Source organism: Capsicum annuum, chromosome 12, assembly GCF_002878395.1.
Source record: "Capsicum annuum cultivar UCD-10X-F1 chromosome 12, UCD10Xv1.1, whole genome shotgun sequence".
In the NCBI taxonomy this organism is placed as follows: Eukaryota; Viridiplantae; Streptophyta; class Magnoliopsida; order Solanales; family Solanaceae; genus Capsicum; species Capsicum annuum.
The window spans coordinates 50511585-50517584 of NC_061122.1; positions in this window are offsets into that span (position 1 = coordinate 50511585).

Sequence of the window (6000 nt, forward strand, 5' to 3'; positions counted from 1 at the left end):
ATCCAGAAGCTTCTGTGTCCTTTGTAACTTCTTATATAGCTGTTGACTTTGGAGTCAGTCATGAAATCCTAGTAGAGCCCTTCTCAGTCTCTACCCTAGTGGGTAAATCTATCATAGCCTGACGGATATATAGAAACTGTCTGGTTATGGTATCTCAGAAAGTCACTTCAGTAGACTTAAGAGATGACTGATTTTGATGTTATTCTTAGCATAGATTGGCTCCATTCATGCTATGTTTCAGTTGACTGCAGAAATATAATTGTCTATTTTTAGTTCTTGAATGAACCAGTCCTTGAGTAGAGAGGTAGTACTTCAGTACTCAGGGGTCATCTTGTTTCTTACCTTAGGGCGAGAAAAATAATATCTAAGGGATATGTTTACCATCTCATTTGAGTTAAAGACTCTAGTTTAAAGACCCCTAATCTTGGGTAAGTTCTAGTAGCATGTGAATTTCTAGATGTGTTTCTCGAAAATCTTCTAGGAGTCCCTTCCAAGTGGGAAATTGCCTTCGAAATAGACAATCTTTTAGCTACTTAGCCTATCTCATTCCTGCCATACAAAATGGCCCTAGCAGAACTCAAAGAGTTAAAAGAATAGTTAAAGAAACTTTTAGATAAGGGTTTCATCAGACCCAGCATATTCCGTTAGGGTGCACCAGTTCTATTTATGCATAAGAAAGATGGTTCTCTTAGGATGTGTATAGACTACCGTTAGCTAAATAAAGTCATGGTCAAGAACAAGTATCCACTTCCCAAAATCTATGATTTATTTGACCAACTTTAGGATGCCAGTCATTTTTCTAAGATAGACCTCAGATCAGGCTATCATTAGCTTAGAGTCAGAAAATGTGACATTCCAAAGAAAGCTTTTAAAACTCGGTATGGTCACTTTGAATTCTTATTCATGTCATTTGGTCTTACAAATGCCCCTATAGCTTTCATAGACTTGATGCAATGTGTGTTTAAGCAGTACTTGGGTATGTTCGTCATAGTCTTCACATATAACACTCTTGTCTACTCCCGTAGTGAGGATGAACCCATAGATTATCTCAGAATCATACTTCAGATTCTCAAAACCCATCAATTATTATGGTATCTTATCTATTCATGTCTTATATGTTAGCTCTATGATAATAGCTCATATTTGTGCATATTAGCGAAAATCATGTACGCTTACAGTTCCTAGTATAAGGAGTTTTAGTTCACTCAGTATTATGAATCATGTTTCATTAATACAAAACTCCAGACTCAGGTCATGCAACTCATGAATCATGTATTCATCTCATGCTTTACAGTTTACCCAGTTCCTATGACTCATGCTACACTCCTAACGGTCGGCTAAATTTAGATTATGTCATATATATCCTTAGTTTTGATCTCTTGATAAATCCTAGATGTTGATATTCTATTCCTCATGCCTCAGTTAAGTGTCGAGTTCGGTATAGTATTCATTCATGCTTTAGGTCCTTATATTTTAACCCTTTAGTGAACTCTTCTTATGAAATCATGTAGTGGTGAGCGATTTCTTAGATGGGAGTGAGTAAATGTTTCATGATAAGGAAAGATTTTTGCATACTTGTTATACATGAGGCTGTAGTTATCAAGATAGGCCTGAATGTCAGGTTAGTATGCTAAGTAATGGCTAGAAAGAAGTTGTATTTAGTTGTTGAAGGGAGGAAAGTCAGAATTTTTTATGAGATGAGACGTTGAGAAAATACAAAGTGTGAGTGTCTATTCGGATCCTCAATTTATGTTAGTATCCATTGCATAGTTATCAGAACCCAGGATTCAGTTCCAGTATGAGTCTCAATTACAATCCCAGTTACAGTCTCAGTTACCATCTTAGTTACAGTCTCAATCCCAGTCCCAGTCTAGTAATCAGATCAGTAACTCAGTTCAGTCTCAGGTTTGCTTGACCATACGTATAGTTATCAGTTATTCAGTCATCAATATTTTAGTACCTCAGTTTATAGACTATTTTAGAATCATGTTATATTCTTGGTTTCATATTCTCAAATAATACAGTTTTCAAAAATTCATGCTCAGTTATCTCATGTTACTCAGTCAGTCCTCACCTCATATGTATAATACTCTATAGTTTTATTCTAGACTAAGTACATTTCAATATTACATGACCAGTATTCAGCTATCAACTATTCAGTTAATTAGATAAGTTAGTATGTTTATGCATCCGTGCTCAGTGCCCATGTGAATATTTTCAATAGTCTCAGGTGAAGTACCATACTAGGGTAGAGAATATAGTTGAGAGAGTATTCAAGGAATATGTCTAAGCTTGAAAATTTGTAGTTGACGTGCATAGGGCTTAGTCACTACATCTTATATGATATTTTGTAGGCCTCGCCTCACATTATAGAATTTTATCTAAGATGTGATTTCTTATTCAGATGTTTTATTCAACCCATGCCAAGATTTGTTGTTCCTTAAAGCCATTATAACTCTATAGAAAAGGTATCACAGAAAGGCTACTATCGAGTATAAGTTTTCAACACGAGTTAGTCCGCAAAGCCATCAATTCAGTTTAGTAGTCAGGCAGACAAGTACGTATGGTTTGGTCTTCCGTCTTCCATCTAATCACACTATCCAAAATCTCATGAATATAACTATTCTAAGATGGAGCAACCAGGTAGTTACGAGTTTAGCTCAGTATATGTATCATGCCTCAGTTTCAGATCCTCGATATGCAGCAATGGTTCAGTTTGTAGGAGCCCTGTGCATTACCCTAGTCTTTCCTCAGTAATCAGCTAAGTCAGTTTCCTTCAGGGAATGTATTATCCCAAGAGGGGGATGCACCATAGTTGTAATGCTCCGATTATCTGAACCAAAAATGCTACACGATGCTCATGACCCCAAAGGACCACAAACAAACCCATGAATGATATCTGTACCTGTATACTGCATAATACGACACAAAAATATGGAAACATACACTGAAAGGCCATAAGGTTTAATACTGAACATAATTTGAAAAATAATAACGTCTAAATAAAGTGGTATCACAATACCAACACAAAATTGAAGTCTAAATCTGATAATACTGTAATCGTGTATAAGCCTCTAACTATCTGAATACTCTAAATAAGGAGTTGATGGGATATGTCCCCAACTAACTCCATCAACTAAAAACTAAACTGATATGATAAAATAAGATCATGTCCTCAGAGAATGAGGACTCATTGCTAAAAACTCTGAGTACTGGAATGCTACTGCTGCTGTTGATCTGGAAGTTGTGTCTCAAAACTTATGGTGTAACATAAAAAGAAAACACCATAACGCAAATGCATCAGTACAAGGAAATATACAGAGTATACGTGTGAGGTAGGCTATATTCAAGGGTTCACATGTATGAGCAATACTAACTAACTGGCTAATATGAACGTAAGAGTGTATATATGAATTCATAATAACTGAGATTGTGAAAACTTGATAACTGAGTCTATATACTGATGGCATGAATTTATTGATATCTAACATGACTGATAGTAAGTTCTGATAACTAATAACATAATTAACTATGTCTGACAGTCCTAAATCTGATGGAACTGTCTGAGTTTCGTACTGTAATTGAGTTGACTGTGTCTGACAGTCCTAATAATATAAAATCTGAAAAACTATCTGAGTTTTTTTACTGAGACTGAGACTGAAACTGTGGGAAATAGTCATCTAACTGACATACCCTAAATGCACTATAATTGCTGAGCTGGGATCCAATTTGTGCCCTAATTGGGAGGGTGTCAATACCGCACCACTGATAAAGAAAAGATGTGGGTAACCCTCATCTCAAAGTATCCCAAAAGAAAAATGGTGGAGCCCTCATTTGACAGTTCTTATCCATCTCATCAACCCATATCTGACATTGTTGATATCTCAACTTATGCTGGCTACATAGTTCTAGAACACAAGGATGACTGCTAAGAATCACACCCTCATCTGATAGTATGTGTTCCCATTCTTGGATTCACTCGGTGCTAATTTCTACACCCATTTGAAGAGAGTAAACATGATTAACTGACTGTACATGGACTGAGTTACTGACTTCTATTGACTGATGGAATATTACTGCTATCTGATAATTAACTGAGATCATGAAATTTCTGAGATTTCCTGAGTCACATGACTGACTGAATTCTATGGAACATGGCTTGACTGAGGATAACATGAAAACATGACTTGGATCTAGGCACACAACTATATTTTTCAGGTACAAGTACCCCCAGGACTCGATGGAAGAAAACTGACACAACCATACCACTTCTTGATCATAGGAATAGAGTTCATAACTCATAATACCAGAAATAGAGGATTTAATACTTTATATGATTATCATATTCTTGATCATGGAAGGTAATGCATAGAACATGTACATACTTGCATGGATTCATTATCATTAACATTGCATAACACCACAATCAATATACATCAATAGCATAGAAATTGCGTTGGATCATGAGAGGTAATATGGACTTGTTATTTAAGTGCTATTGAGTCGTAAGGAATATGATTTTATCATTCTAGGTATGTTATCAAACACCTTACATGCACACTTGATGGAATAGATGAAATCATCAATTTAATCATCTTAAACTACACCAAATTCATGGGTTTCAACTAATATGTTCACGTAATTTGTAGAAAACCCATCAAGATACTATCTTGAATCACCAATAACAACCATCAACATGAATATAATCATTCAACACATAAAACTCATAATTTGTTATTTAAAACTTGGTTCTTGAACAACACGGATGAAAGGAATCCGTGGATGAACACTACGCATACCTTAAATGAAATATCCGTGAAAGTTAATAGTGAAAGCTCTTTGATTTGGGTCTTCAAATTGAAACCCTTGCTCTTGTTCTTGAGAGAAATTGATGAAAGCAAGTATATTTTAGTGTTTTGAAGCCTTAATCACGTGTTTGGGGGTTTATATATGGGTGGAAAAGGACCAAAATACCCTCTAAAACACGGAGGTGGAATGCTGAAAAATTGGGCACCCACTGGAGTTGTAGGGTGACGCCTAGCTAGTCCTCCGCTGTAGCCAGGGCGACGCCTTTCTTAGAGCGGTGCTCTAGCCTAGGCAGCGCAGGAAGATCGCCATAAGCTACTAGTTTGGGCACCCAAACATGCCCTTACGCTACTCCAAAAATTTTGAAATTCACCCGGGATGTACTATGACTTGCCCCATCACAACGCAACTTGAAAATTATAAATCGGAGGTCGGGAAGGTCGTAAAATAAATCCCCCAAGTTTGGAGGTCTAAAATGAGACTAAGTGTTGAACACTCAGCTAAAATTTTCTAAGTGTTGGACCTTATATTGAGCTTTAAAGAGCTAAATGAGCTGAATATAAACGCAATATTTTTGCGGGTTCTTACAATATCTCCCCCTTGAGAACATTCGCCCTCGAATGAGGGTGACTGAGAGGGGAAACAATAAGCTGAACATGAATAACTGGAACATGATCTCATGACTAACATGACTGAAAAGCTGAACATAACATACTAAACACGCATATCTGGTGCATGTATAACTGATTCATGAATGCATAACTGAATGTTCTGAAGAACTAAGTTTCTCACAACGAGAATGCATGTCTGATGCATAATTTCATAAATGAGCTGGTACATGAATGCATGACTAAATATGCAATGGCACTTGATACCAAGTTTATAATGGGAACATGAGCATGAAACTGAATACCAAGTTTGTGATGAACACTGATCATGAAACTGAGTAAGCTTAAAGAGAACTATTACCTTGAGCTTGATCTGGATTGGTAGTGAAAAGGTGAGGATACTTTATATGCATATCTGCTTCTGCTTCCCAAGTATCTCCCTCAGCAGACTGATTTTGCCAAAGAACTTTAACTAGAGGGACTTCTTTGTTCCTCAGTCTACGAGTCTGATAGTTTAGAATTTTGACCAGGATTTCCTAATAGGAGAGACTGTTCTAAACATCAATGCTCTGAATAGGGACCACAA